This window comes from Lethenteron reissneri, chromosome 68 (genome assembly GCF_015708825.2).
Source record: "Lethenteron reissneri isolate LAM-NWPU_2019-01 chromosome 68, ASM1570882v1, whole genome shotgun sequence".
In the NCBI taxonomy this organism is placed as follows: domain Eukaryota; kingdom Metazoa; phylum Chordata; class Hyperoartia; order Petromyzontiformes; family Petromyzontidae; genus Lethenteron; species Lethenteron reissneri.
Genome location: NC_083846.1, coordinates 6,764,832 through 6,781,435, shown reverse-complemented (window position 1 = coordinate 6,781,435; position 16,604 = coordinate 6,764,832).

Here is a 16,604-nt window from a genome sequence, read left to right as displayed (position 1 = left end):
CCCAATCATTTGCCACGCGAATTGTCCCAGAGGGTGGTGATGACGATCGCATTCTCAGTTTGGCAGCTCTGCACCAGCAGGCGGCGCTGGAACACCATGAGGAACATCGCCACTCGAGGCGGCGTCGAACGCATCCCATTGATCTCCACACAGGGAGCCGGGGGTCGGCGGGGTGATACTTAAACTAACAACAACTAGTGACTATTGTTTATATTTTACCAGGTGTAAGGCCCCACTGAGCTGTGTGGCTATGTCACACATGACGGCTCCTCGACGAAGAAGCTTAGGGGCCGTCCATAAATGACGTCACGCGATGTTGGACGATTTTTGACCCCCCCCCCCCTCGTCACACGGCGTCACAGAAAATCAGACACCACCCCTCAAATATGACGTCACAAAGCTCTGCCCCCCCCCCTAAAATCAAACATGCTTCAAATCGCTTTAAACTATTGTCATTGTAGTGCGTATTTAATGTGGCGCTGCACTCTGATGTTGTAGGAGAAAACATTCATTATAACGTCTTCAATTAAGTAGAACGTGTTGTCTACATTGATTTGAAGTTGCGCATTTTTACGTGACGTCACATTTCTCCCCCCCCCCCCCCTCGTCACACATCGTCACAAATGTCTGACCCCCCCCCCCCCCCCTCGGTTATGGACCTGTCGCAATGTGTAGCATCCAAATGCTCAACTCAACGTTTATTTTACCAGCTGTGTGATGCCCCACTGGGCTGTGTGATGCCCCACTGGGCTGTGTGATGCCCCACTGGGCTGTGTGATGCCCCACTGGGCTGTGTGATGCCCCACTGGGCTGTGTGATGCCCCACTGGGCTGTGTGATGCCCCACTGGGCTGTGTGATGCCCCACTGGGCTGTGTGATGCCCCACTGGGCTGTGTGATGCCCCACTGGGCTGTGTGATGCCCCACTGGGCTGTGTGCCTCTTGTTCAGAAGCGACTATCGCCATCACAGTTGATGGCTCCCCAACGAAGGGGGCTCATCACCATCACCACCATCACCACCATCACCACCATCATCATCACCATCACCACCATCACCACCATCATCATCACCACCATCATCACCATCACCACCATCATCACCATCACCACCATCATCACCATCACCACCACCATCATCACCATCACCACCATCACCACCATCACCACCATCACCACCATCATCACCACCATCACCACCATCACCATCACCACCATCACCACCATCATCACCACCATCATCACCACCATCACCACCATCACCATCACCACCATCACCACCATCACCATCACCACCATCACCACCATCATCACCACCATCACCATCACCACCATCACCATCACCACCATCACCACCATCACCATCATCACCACCATCACCATCACCACCATCACCATCCCGTCGACATTTACAGCAGGAGCCAACATACACGAAGCCAGTGGCTCGTCTTCACCTGGGGTGTAGTGTATAGTGTAGTGTATAGTGTAGTGTATAGTGTAGTGTATAGTGTAGTGCATCATCATCACGCAAGGCATTGTGGGATGCTGCTGGATGATGCTTCTAGAGCAGTGGTGCAGCGTGCACCCCAGGTTAAGATCCACTGCACTACACTATACACTACACTATACACTACACTATACACTACACTATACACTACACTATACACTACTATACACTACACTATACACTACACTACACTATACACTGCACTATACACTACACTAATATACACTACACTATACACTACACTATACACTACACTACACTATACACTACACTATACACTACACTATACACTACACTATACACTACACTATACACTACACCAGGGGTCGGCAACCTATGGCTCCGGAGCCACATGCGGCTCTTTACGGGCTGCTTCTTGACGATGAGTACGTATGTACTCAGATGCATTGCGGCTCTTGAAATACTGAATTTTGTACCGAATTGGAAAGAAATGGCTCTTCTTGTTATTTTGGTTGCCGACCCCTGCACTACACTATACACTACACTATACACTACTATACACTACACTATACACTACTATACACTACACTATACACTACTATACACTACATTATACACTACACTATACACTACTATACACTACACTATACACTACTATACACTACATTATACACTACACTATACACTACACTACTATACACTACACTACTATACACTACACTATACACTACACTACTATACACTACACTACTATACACTACACTACTATACACTACACGACTATACACTACACACTACACTACTATACACTACACTATACACTAAACTACTATGCACTACAGATTGGGCGCGGTTGGCTACATACGGTGCGAAAGAAGTTCCATCTTCATTGCCGACGGGGCCACTGCGAGCGACGTTCGTGGAGGCTGCGGCGCCACCTCCTGTGACGCCGCGGGCTCTGCGAGCGCCTCGCCTGGTGACACTCCCGCACCGCGGCGGGGCTGGGAAGCTGGGAAGCTGGGAGGCTGGGAGGCTGGGAGGCTGGGAGGCTGGGAGGCTGGGAGGCTGGGAGGCTGGGAGGCTGGGAGGCTGGGAGGCTGGGAGGCTGGGAGGCTGGGAGGCTGGGAGGCTGGGAGGCTGGGAGGCTGGGAGGCTGGGAGGCTGGGAGGCTGGGAGGCTGGGAGGCTGGGAGGCTGGGAGGCTGGGAGGCTGGGAGGGGTGGCTCAGCCCCAGGGTTCACATCCCCGGTTCAGGGGGTGGTGCCGATGGGGTGGGGTGTGAGCGTTGTCAATCCAAGGGAACCTTTTCACACACACACACAGAACCATAGACTTCACACAGAGACCCATAAACTTCACACAGAGACCCATAGACTCCACACAGAGAACCATAGACTTCACACAGAGATTCATAGGACTCGCATCGAGATTCATAGACTTCACACAGAGAGCCGTCGGTTCGGGGGCTGGGTGGTTGGTTGGGTGATTGGGTGGGTGGGTGGGTGATTGGGTGGGTGGGTGGGTGATTGGGTGATTGGGTGGGTGATTGGGTGATTGGGTAATTGGGTGGGTGGGTGGTTGGTTGGGTGATTGGGTGGGTGGGTGGTTGGTTGGGTGATTGGGTGGTTGGGTGGGTGATTTGGTGGTTGGGTGGGTGGGTGATTGGGTGGGTGATTGGGTGGGTGGTTGGGTGGGTGGGTGATTTGGTGGTTGGGTGGGTGGATGGTTGAGTGGGTGGGTGGTTGGGTGATTGGGTGGATGGGTGATTGGATGGGTGGGTGATTGGGTGATTGGGTGGGTGGGTGATTGGGTGGGTGGGTGGGTGATTGGGTGGGTGGGTGGGTGATTGGTGGTGGGTGGGTGGGTGGGTGATTGGGTGGGTGGGTGGGTGGTTGGGTGGGTGGGTGGGTGGTTGGGTGGGTGGGTGGTTGGTTGGGTGGGTGGGTGGTTGGGTGGGTGGGTGGGTGGTTGGTTGGGTGGGTGGGTGGGTGGTTGGGTGGGTGGGTGGGTGGTTGGTTGGGTGGGTGGGTGGGTGGTTGGTTGGGTGGGTGGGTGGGTGGTTGGGTGGGTGGGTGGTTGGTTGGTTGGTTGGGTGGGTGGTTGGTTGGTTGGTTGGGTGGGTGGGTGGTTGGTTGGTTGGGTGGGTGGTTGGTTGGGTGGGTGGGTGGGTGGTTGGGTGGGTGGGTGGTTGGGTTGGTAGGTGGGTGGTTGGTTGGTTGGGTGGGTGGGTGGTTGGTTGGTTGGTTGGGTGGGTGGTTGGTTGGTTGGGTGGGTGGTTGGTTGGGTGGGTGGGTGGGTGGGTGGTTGGGTGGGTGGTTGGGTGGGTGGGTTGGTGGTTGGGTGGGTGGTTGAGCCCCAATCATTTGCCACGCGAATTGTCCCAGAGGGTGGTGATGACGATCGCATTCTCAGTTTGGCAGCTCTGCACCAGCAGGCGGCGCTGGAACACCATGAGGAACATCGCCACTCGAGGCGGCGTCGAACGCATCCCATTGATCTCCACACAGGGAGCCGGGGGTCGGCGGGGTGATACTTAAACTAACAACAACTAGTGACTATTGTTTATATTTTACCAGGTGTAAGGCCCCACTGAGCTGTGTGGCTATGTCAAACATGACGGCTCCTCGACGAAGAAGCTTAGGGGCCGTCCATAAATGACGTCACGCGATGTTGGACGATTTTTGACCCCCCCCCCCCTCGTCACACGGCGTCACAGAAAATCAGACACCACCCCTCAAATATGACGTCACAAAGCTCTGCCCCCCCCCCCCTAAAATCAAACATGCTTCAAATCGCTTTAAACTATTGTCATTGTAGTGCGTATTTAATGTGGCGCTGCACTCTGATGTTGTAGGAGAAAACATTCATTATAACGTCTTCAATTAAGTAGAACGTGTTGTCTACATTGATTTGAAGTTGCGCATTTTTACGTGACGTCACATTTCTCCCCCCCCCCCCTCGTCACACATCGTCACAAATGTCTGACCCCCCCCCCCCCCCTCGGTTATGGACGTGTCGCAATGTTTAGCATCCAAATGCTCAACTCAACGTTTTATTTTACCAGCTGTGTGATGCCCCACTGGGCTGTGTGATGCCCCACTGGGCTGTGTGATGCCCCACTGGGCTGTGTGATGCCCCACTGGGCTGTGTGATGCCCCACTGGGCTGTGTGATGCCCCACTGGGCTGTGTGATGCCCCACTGGGCTGTGTGATGCCCCACTGGGCTGTGTGATGCCCCACTGGGCTGTGTGATGCCCCACTGGGCTGTGTGATGCCCCACTGGGCTGTGTGCCTCTTGTTCAGAAGCGACTATCGCCATCACAGTTGATGGCTCCCCAACGAAGGGGGCTCATCACCATCACCACCATCACCACCATCACCACCATCATCATCACCATCACCACCATCACCACCATCATCATCACCACCATCATCACCATCACCACCATCATCACCATCACCACCATCATCACCATCACCACCACCATCATCACCATCACCACCATCACCACCATCACCACCATCACCACCATCATCACCACCATCACCACCATCACCATCACCACCATCACCACCATCATCACCACCATCATCACCACCATCACCACCATCACCATCACCACCATCACCACCATCACCATCACCACCATCACCACCATCATCACCACCATCACCATCACCACCATCACCATCACCACCATCACCACCATCACCATCATCACCACCATCACCATCACCACCATCACCATCCCGTCGACATTTACAGCAGGAGCCAACATACACGAAGCCAGTGGCTCGTCTTCACCTGGGGTGTAGTGTATAGTGTAGTGTATAGTGTAGTGTATAGTGTAGTGTATAGTGTAGTGCATCATCATCACGCAAGGCATTGTGGGATGCTGCTGGATGATGCTTCTAGAGCAGTGGTGCAGCGTGCACCCCAGGTTAAGATCCACTGCACTACACTATACACTACACTATACACTACACTATACACTACTATACACTACACTATACACTACACTACACTATACACTGCACTATACACTACACTAATATACACTACACTATACACTACACTATACACTACACTACACTATACACTACACTACACTATACACTACACTATACACTACACTATACACTACACTATACACTACACTATACACTACACCAGGGGTCGGCAACCTATGGCTCCGGAGCCACATGCGGCTCTTTACGGGCTGCTTCTTGACGATGAGTACGTATGTACTCAGATGCATTGCGGCTCTTGAAATACTGAATTTTGTACCGAATTGGAAAGAAATGGCTCTTCTTGTTATTTTGGTTGCCGACCCCTGCACTACACTATACACTACACTATACACTACTATACACTACACTATACACTACTATACACTACATTATACACTACACTATACACTACTATACACTACACTATACACTACTATACACTACATTATACACTACACTATACACTACACTACTATACACTACACTACTATACACTGCACTATACACTACACTATACACTACACTACTATACACTACACTACTATACACTACACTACTATACACTACACTACTATACACTACACACTACACTACTATACACTACACTATACACTAAACTACTATGCACTACAGATTGGGCGCGGTTGGCTACATACGGTGCGAAAGAAGTTCCATCTTCATTGCCGACGGGGCCACTGCGAGCGACGTTCGTGGAGGCTGCGGCGCCACCTCCTGTGACGCCGCGGGCTCTGCGAGCGCCTCGCCTGGTGACACTCCCGCACCGCGGCGGGGCTGGGGGGCTGGGAGGCTGGGAGGCTGGGAGGTTGGGAGGCTGGGAGGCTGGGAGGCTGGGAGGCTGGGAGGGGTGGCTCAGCCCCAGGGTTCACATCCCCGGTTCAGGGGGTGGTGCCGATGGGGTGGGGTGTGAGCGTTGTCAATCCAAGGGAACCTTTTCACACACACACACAGAACCATAGACTTCACACAGAGACCCATAAACTTCACACAGAGACCCATAGACTCCACACAGAGAACCATAGACTTCACACAGAGATTCATAGGACTCGCATCGAGATTCATAGACTTCACACAGAGAGCCGTCGGTTCGGTGGCTGGGTGGTTGGTTGGGTGATTGGGTGGGTGGGTGGGTGATTGGGTGGGTGGGTGGGTGATTGGGTGATTGGGTGGGTGGGTGATTGGGTAATTGGGTGGGTGGGTGGTTGGTTGGGTGATTGGGTGGGTGGGTGGTTGGTTGGGTGATTGGGTGGGTGGGTGGTTGGGTGGGTGATTTGGTGGTTGGGTGGGTGGGTGATTGGGTGGGTGATTGGGTGGGTGGTTGGGTGGGTGGGTGATTTGGTGGTTGGGTGGGTGGATGGTTGAGTGGGTGGGTGGTTGGGTGATTGGGTGGGTGGGTGATTGGATGGTGGGTGATTGGGTGATTGGGTGGGTGGGTGATTGGGTGGGTGGGTGGGTGATTGGGTGGGTGGGTGGGTGATTGGGTGGGTGGGTGGGTGATTGGGTGGGTGGGTGGGTGGGTGATTGGGTGGGTGGGTGGTTGGTTGGGTGGGTGGGTGGTTGGTTGGGTGGGTGGGTGGTTGGTTGGGTGGGTGGGTGGGTGGTTGGTTGGGTGGGTGGGTGGTTGGTTGGGTGGGTGGGTGGGTGGTTGGTTGGGTGGGTGGGTGGGTGGTTGGTTGGGTGGGTGGGTGGTTGGGTGGGTGTGTGGTTGGTTGGTTGGGTGGGTGGTTGGTTGGTTGGGTGGGTGGTTGGTTGGTTGGGTGGGTGGTTGGTTGGGTGGGTGGGTGGGTGGGTGGTTGGGTGGGTGGTTGGTTGGGTTGGTAGGTGGGTGGTTGGGTGGTTGGGTGGGTGGTTGGGTGGGTGGGTGGGTGGGTGGTTGGGTGGGTGGGTTGGTGGTTGGGTGGGTGGTTGAGCCCCAATCATTTGCCACGCGAATTGTCCCAGAGGGTGGTGATGACGATCGCATTCTCAGTTTGGCAGCTCTGCACCAGCAGGCGGCGCTGGAACACCATGAGGAACATCGCCACTCGAGGCGGCGTCGAACGCATCCCATTGATCTCCACACAGGGAGCCGGGGGTCGGCGGGGTGATACTTAAACTAACAACAACTAGTGACTATTGTTTATATTTTACCAGGTGTAAGGCCCCACTGAGCTGTGTGGCTATGTCACACATGACGGCTCCTCGACGAAGAAGCTTAGGGGCCGTCCATAAATGACGTCACGCGATGTTGGACGATTTTTGACCCCCCCCCCCTCGTCACACGGCGTCACAGAAAATCAGACACCACCCCTCAAATATGACGTCACAAAGCTCTGCCCCCCCCCCTAAAATCAAACATGCTTCAAATCGCTTTAAACTATTGTCATTGTAGTGCGTATTTAATGTGGCGCTGCACTCTGATGTTGTAGGAGAAAACATTCATTATAACGTCTTCAATTAAGTAGAACGTGTTGTCTACATTGATTTGAAGTTGCGCATTTTTACGTGACGTCACATTTCTCCCCCCCCCCCCCTCGTCACACATCGTCACAAATGTCTGACCCCCCCCCCCCCCCTCGGTTATGGACCTGTCGCAATGTGTAGCATCCAAATGCTCAACTCAACGTTTTATTTTACCAGCTGTGTGATGCCCCACTGGGCTGTGTGATGCCCCACTGGGCTGTGTGATGCCCCACTGGGCTGTGTGATGCCCCACTGGGCTGTGTGATGCCCCACTGGGCTGTGTGATGCCCCACTGGGCTGTGTGATGCCCCACTGGGCTGTGTGATGCCCCACTGGGCTGTGTGATGCCCCACTGGGCTGTGTGATGCCCCACTGGGCTGTGTGATGCCCCACTGGGCTGTGTGATGCCCCACTGGGCTGTGTGCCTCTTGTTCAGAAGCGACTATCGCCATCACAGTTGATGGCTCCCCAACGAAGGGGGCTCATCACCATCACCACCATCACCACCATCACCACCATCATCATCACCATCACCACCATCACCACCATCATCATCACCACCATCATCACCATCACCACCATCATCACCATCACCACCATCATCACCATCACCACCACCATCATCACCATCACCACCATCACCACCATCACCACCATCACCACCATCATCACCACCATCACCACCATCACCATCACCACCATCACCACCATCATCACCACCATCATCACCACCATCACCACCATCACCATCACCACCATCACCACCATCACCATCACCACCATCACCACCATCATCACCACCATCACCATCACCACCATCACCATCACCACCATCACCACCATCACCATCATCACCACCATCACCATCACCACCATCACCATCCCGTCGACATTTACAGCAGGAGCCAACATACACGAAGCCAGTGGCTCGTCTTCACCTGGGGTGTAGTGTATAGTGTAGTGTATAGTGTAGTGTATAGTGTAGTGTATAGTGTAGTGCATCATCATCACGCAAGGCATTGTGGGATGCTGCTGGATGATGCTTCTAGAGCAGTGGTGCAGCGTGCACCCCAGGTTAAGATCCACTGCACTACACTATACACTACACTATACACTACACTATACACTACTATACACTACACTATACACTACACTATACACTGCACTATACACTACACTAATATACACTACACTAATATACACTACACTATACACTACACTACACTATACACTACACTATACACTACACTATACACTACACTATACACTACACTATACACTACACTATACACTACACCAGGGGTCGGCAACCTATGGCTCCGGAGCCACATGCGGCTCTTTACGGGCTGCTTCTTGACGATGAGTACGTATGTACTCAGATGCATTGCGGCTCTTGAAATACTGAATTTTGTACCGAATTGGAAAGAAATGGCTCTTCTTGTTATTTTGGTTGCCGACCCCTGCAATACACTATACACTACACTATACACTACTATACACTACACTATACACTACTATACACTACATTATACACTACACTATACACTACTATACACTACACTATACACTACTATACACTACATTATACACTACACAATACACTACACTACTATACACTACACTACTATACACTGCACTATACACTACACTATACACTACACTACTATACACTACACTACTATACACTACACTACTATACACTACACTACTATACACTACACTACTATACACTACACTACTATACACTACACACTACACTACTATACACTACACTATACACTAAACTACTATGCACTACAGATTGGGCGCGGTTGGCTACATACGGTGCGAAAGAAGTTCCATCTTCATTGCCGACGGGGCCACTGCGAGCGACGTTCGTGGAGGCTGCGGCGCCACCTCCTGTGACGCCGCGGGCTCTGCGAGCGCCTCGCCTGGTGACACTCCCGCACCGCGGCGGGGCTGGGAGGCTGGGAGGCTGGGAGGCTGGGAGGCTGGGAGGCTGGGAGGCTGGGAGGCTGGGAGGCTGGGAGGGGTGGCTCAGCCCCAGGGTTCACATCCCCGGTTCAGGGGGTGGTGCCGATGGGGTGGGGTGTGAGCGTTGTCAATCCAAGGGAACCTTTTCACACACACACACAGAACCATAGACTTCACACAGAGACCCATAGACTTCACACAGAGACCCATAGACTCCACACAGAGAACCATAGACTTCACACAGAGATTCATAGGACTCGCATCGAGATTCATAGACTTCACACAGAGAGCCGTCGGTTCGGTGGCTGGGTGGTTGGTTGGGTGATTGGGTGGGTGGGTGGGTGATTGGGTGATTGGGTGGGTGGGTGATTGGGTAATTGGGTGGGTGGGTGGTTGGTTGGGTGATTGGGTGGGTGGGTGGTTGGTTGGGTGATTGGGTGGGTGGGTGGGTGGGTGGGTGGGTGGTTGGGTGGGTGGGTGGTTGGTTGGTTGGGTGGGTGGTTGGTTGGTTGGGTGGGTGTTTGGTTGGTTGGGTGGGTGGTTGGTTGGGTGGGTGGGTGGGTGGTTGGTTGGGTGGTTGGTTGGGTTGGTAGGTGAGTGGTTGGGTGGTTGGGTGGGTGGGTGGGTGGTTGGGTGGGTGGGTGGTTGGGTGGGTGGGTGGTTGGGTGGGTGGGTTGGTGGTTGGGTGGGTGGTTGAGCCCCAATCATTTGCCACGCGAATTGTCCCAGAGGGTGGTGATGACGATCGCATTCTCAGTTTGGCAGCTCTGCACCAGCAGGCGGCGCTGGAACACCATGAGGAACATCGCCACTCGAGGCGGCGTCGAACGCATCCCATTGATCTCCACACAGGGAGCCGGGGGTCGGCAGGGTGATACTTAAACTAACAACAACTAGTGACTATTGTTTATATTTTACCAGGTGTAAGGCCCCACTGAGCTGTGTGGCTATGTCACACATGACGGCTCCTCGACGAAGAAGCTTAGGGGCCGTCCATAAATGACGTCACGCGATGTTGGACGATTTTTGACCCCCCCCCCCTCGTCACACGGCGTCACAGAAAATCAGACACCACCCCTCAAATATGACGTCACAAAGCTCTGCCCCCCCCCCCTAAAATCAAACATGCTTCAAATCGCTTTAAACTATTGTCATTGTAGTGCGTATTTAATGTGGCGCTGCACTCTGATGTTGTAGGAGAAAACATTCATTATAACGTCTTCAATTAAGTAGAACGTGTTGTCTACATTGATTTGAAGTTGCGCATTTTTACGTGACGTCACATTTCTCCCCCCCCCCCCCCTCGTCACACATCGTCACAAATGTCTGACCCCCCCCCCCCCCTCGGTTATGGACGTGTCGCAATGTGTAGCATCCAAATGCTCAACTCAACGTTTTATTTTACCAGCTGTGTGATGCCCCACTGGGCTGTGTGATGCCCCACTGGGCTGTGTGATGCCCCACTGGGCTGTGTGATGCCCCACTGGGCTGTGTGATGCCCCACTGGGCTGTGTGATGCCCCACTGGGCTGTGTGATGCCCCACTGGGCTGTGTGATGCCCCACTGGGCTGTGTGATGCCCCACTGGGCTGTGTGATGCCCCACTGGGCTGTGTGATGCCCCACTGGGCTGTGTGCCTCTTGTTCAGAAGCGACTATCGCCATCACAGTTGATGGCTCCCCAACGAAGGGTGCTCATCACCATCACCACCATCACCACCATCACCACCATCATCACCACCATCATCATCACCATCACCACCATCACCACCATCATCATCACCACCATCATCACCATCACCACCATCATCACCATCACCACCATCATCACCATCACCACCACCATCATCACCATCACCACCATCACCACCATCACCACCATCACCACCATCATCACCACCATCACCACCATCACCATCACCACCATCACCACCATCATCACCACCATCACCACCATCACCATCACCACCATCACCACCATCACCATCACCACCATCACCACCATCACCACCATCACCACCATCACCACCATCACCACCATCATCACCACCATCACCATCACCACCATCACCATCACCACCATCACCACCATCACCATCATCACCACCATCACCATCACCACCATCACCATCCCGTCGACATTTACAGCAGGAGCCAACATACACGAAGCCAGTGGCTCGTCTTCACCTGGGGTGTAGTGTATAGTGTAGTGTATAGTGTAGTGTATAGTGTAGTGTATAGTGTAGTGCATCATCATCACGCAAGGCATTGTGGGATGCTGCTGGATGATGCTTCTAGAGCAGTGGTGCAGCGTGCACCCCAGGTTAAGATCCACTGCACTACACTATACACTACACTATACACTACACTATACACTACACTATACACTACTATACACTACACTATACACTACACTATACACTACACTACACTATACACTGCACTATACACTACACTAATATACACTACACTATACACTACACTATACACTACACTACACTATACACTACACTATACACTACACTACACACTACACTATACACTACACCAGGGGTCGGCAACCTATGGCTCCGGAGCCACATGCGGCTCTTTACGGGCTGCTTCTTGACGATGAGTACGTATGTACTCAGATGCATTGCGGCTCTTGAAATACTGAATTTTGTACCGAATTGGAAAGAAATGGCTCTTCTTGTTATTTTGGTTGCCGACCCCTGCACTACACTATACACTACACTATACACTACTATACACTACACTATACACTACTATACACTACACTATACACTACTATACACTACATTATACACTACACTATACACTACTATACACTACACTATACACTACTATACACTACATTATACACTACACTATACACTACACTACTATACACTACACTACTATACACTGCACTATACACTACACTATACACTACACTACTATACACTACACTACTATACACTACACTACTATACACTGCACTATACACTACACTATACACTACACTACTATACACTACACTACTATACACTACACTACTATACACTACACTACTATACACTACACACTACACTACTATACACTACACTATACACTAAACTACTATGCACTACAGATTGGGCGCGGTTGGCTACATACGGTGCGAAAGAAGTTCCATCTTCATTGCCGACGGGGCCACTGCGAGCGACGTTCGTGGAGGCTGCGGCGCCACCTCCTGTGACGCCGCGGGCTCTGCGAGCGCCTCGCCTGGTGACACTCCCGCACCGCGGCGGGGCTGGGAGGCTGGGAGGCTGGGAGGCTGGGAGGCTGGGAGGCTGGGAGGCTGGGAGGCTGGGAGGCTGGGAGGCTGGGAGGCTGGGAGGCTGGGAGGCTGGGAGGCTGGGAGGCTGGGAGGCTGGGAGGCTGGGAGGCTGGGAGGCTGGGAGGCTGGGAGGCTGGGAGGGGTGGCTCAGCCCCAGGGTTCACATCCCCGGTTCAGGGGGTGGTGCCGATGGGGTGGGGTGTGAGCGTTGTCAATCCAAGGGAACCTTTTCACACACACACAGAGAACCATAGACTTCACACAGAGACCCATAAACTTCACACAGAGACCCATAGACTCCACACAGAGAACCATAGACTTCACACAGAGATTCATAGGACTCGCATCGAGATTCATAGACTTCACACAGAGAGCCGTCGGTTCGGTGGCTGGGTGGTTGGTTGGGTGATTGGGTGGGTGGGTGGGTGATTGGGTGGGTGGGTGGGTGATTGGGTGATTGGGTGGGTGGGTGATTGGGTGATTGGGTGGGTGGGTGGTTGGTTGGGTGATTGGGTGGGTGGGTGGTTGGTTGGGTGATTGGGTGGGTGGGTGGTTGGGTGGGTGATTTGGTGGTTGGGTGGGTGGGTGATTGGGTGGGTGATTGGGTGGGTGGTTGGGTGGGTGGGTGATTTGGTGGTTGGGTGGGTGGATGGTTGAGTGGGTGGGTGGTTGGGTGATTGGGTGGGTGGGTGATTGGATGGGTGGGTGATTGGGTGATTGGGTGGGTGGGTGATTGGGTGGGTGGGTGGGTGATTGGTTGGGTGGGTGGGTGGTTGGTGGGTGGGTGGTTGGGTGGGTGGTTGGGTGGGTAGGTGGGTGGGTGGTTGGGTGGGTGGGTGGTTAGGTGGGTGGGTGGTTGGGTGGTTGGGTGGGTGGGTGGTTGGGTGGTTGGGTGGGTGGTTGGGTGGGTGGTTGGGTGGGTGGTTGGGTGGGTGGGTGGGTGGGTGGGTGGTTGGGTGGGTGGGTGGGTGGGTGGTTGGGTGGGTGGTTGGGTGGGTGGGTGGTTGGGTGGGTGGGTGGGTGGGTGGGTGGTTGGTTGGGTGGGTGGTGGGTGGGTGGGTGGTTGGGTGGGTGGGTTGGTGGTTGGGTGGGTGGTTGAGCCCCAATCATTTGCCACGCGAATTGTCCCAGAGGGTGGTGATGACGATCGCATTCTCAGTTTGGCAGCTCTGCACCAGCAGGCGGCGCTGGAACACAATGAGGAACATCGCCACTCGAGGCGGCGTCGAACGCATCCCATTGATCTCCACACAGGGAGCCGGGGGTCGGCGGGGTGATACTTAAACTAACAACAACTAGTGACTATTGTTTATATTTTACCAGGTGTAAGGCCCCACTGAGCTGTGTGGCTATGTCACACATGACGGCTCCTCGACGAAGAAGCTTAGGGGCCGTCCATAAATGACGTCACGCGATGTTGGACGATTTTTGACCCCCCCCCCCCTCGTCACACAGCGTCACAGAAAATCAGACACCACCCCTCAAATATGACGTCACAAAGCTCTGCCCCCCCCCTAAAATCAAACATGCTTCAAATCGCTTTAAACTATTGTCATTGTAGTGCGTATTTAATGTGGCGCTGCACTCTGATGTTGTAGGAGAAAACATTCATTATAACGTCTTCAATTAAGTAGAACGTGTTGTCTATATTTATTTGAAGTTGCGCATTTTTACGTGACGTCACATTTCTCCCCCCCCCCCCTCGTCACACATCGTCACAAATGTCACCCCCCCCCCCCCCCCCCTCGGTTATGGACGTGTCGCAATGTGTAGCATCCAAATGCTCAACTCAACGTTTTATTTTACCAGCTGTGTGATGCCCCACTGGGCTGTGTGATGCCCCACTGGGCTGTGTGATGCCCCACTGGGCTGTGTGATGCCCCACTGGGCTGTGTGATGCCCCACTGGGCTGTGTGATGCCCCACTGGGCTGTGTGATGCCCCACTGGGCTGTGTGATGCCCCACTGGGCTGTGTGATGCCCCACTGGGCTGTGTGATGCCCCACTGGGCTGTGTGATGCCCCACTGGGCTGTGTGCCTCTTGTTCAGAAGCGACTATCGCCATCACAGTTGATGGCTCCCCAACGAAGGGGGCTCATCACCATCACCACCATCACCACCATCACCACCATCATCATCACCATCACCACCATCACCACCATCATCATCACCACCATCATCACCATCACCACCATCATCACCATCACCACCATCATCACCATCACCACCACCATCATCACCATCACCACCATCACCACCATCACCACCATCACCACCATCATCACCACCATCACCACCATCACCATCACCACCATCACCACCATCATCACCACCATCATCACCACCATCACCACCATCACCATCACCACCATCACCACCATCACCACCATCATCACCACCATCACCACCATCATCACCACCATCACCATCACCACCATCACCATCACCACCATCACCACCATCACCATCATCACCACCATCACCATCACCACCATCACCATCCCGTCGACATTTACAGCAGGAGCCAACATACACGAAGCCAGTGGCTCGTCTTCACCTGGGGTGTAGTGTATAGTGTAGTGTATAGTGTAGTGTATAGTGTAGTGTATAGTGTAGTGCATCATCATCACGCAAGGCATTGTGGGATGCTGCTGGATGATGCTTCTAGAGCAGTGGTGCAGCGTGCACCCCAGGTTAAGATCCACTGCACTACACTATACACTACACTATACACTACACTATACACTACACTATACACTACACTATACACTACACTATACACTACTATACACTACACTATACACTACACTACCTATACACTGCACTATACACTACACTAATATACACTACACTATACACTACACTATACACTACACTACACTATACACTACACTATACACTACACTACACACTACACTATACACTACACTATACACTACACCAGGGGTCGGCAACCTATGGCTCCGGAGCCACATGCGGCTCTTTACGGGCTGCTTCTTGACGATGAGTACGTATGTACTCAGATGCATTGCGGCTCTTGAAATACTGAATTTTGTACCGAATTGGAAAGAAATGGCTCTTCTTGTTATTTTGGTTGCCGACCCCTGCACTACACTATACACTACACTATACACTACTATACACTACACTATACACTACTATACACTACACTATACACTACTATACACTACATTATACACTACACTATACACTACTATACACTACACTATACACTACTATACACTACATTATACACTACACTATACACTACACTACTATACACTACACTACTATACACTGCACTATACACTACACTATACACTACACTACTATACACTACACTACTATACACTACACTACTATACACTACACTACTATACACTACACACTACACTACTAT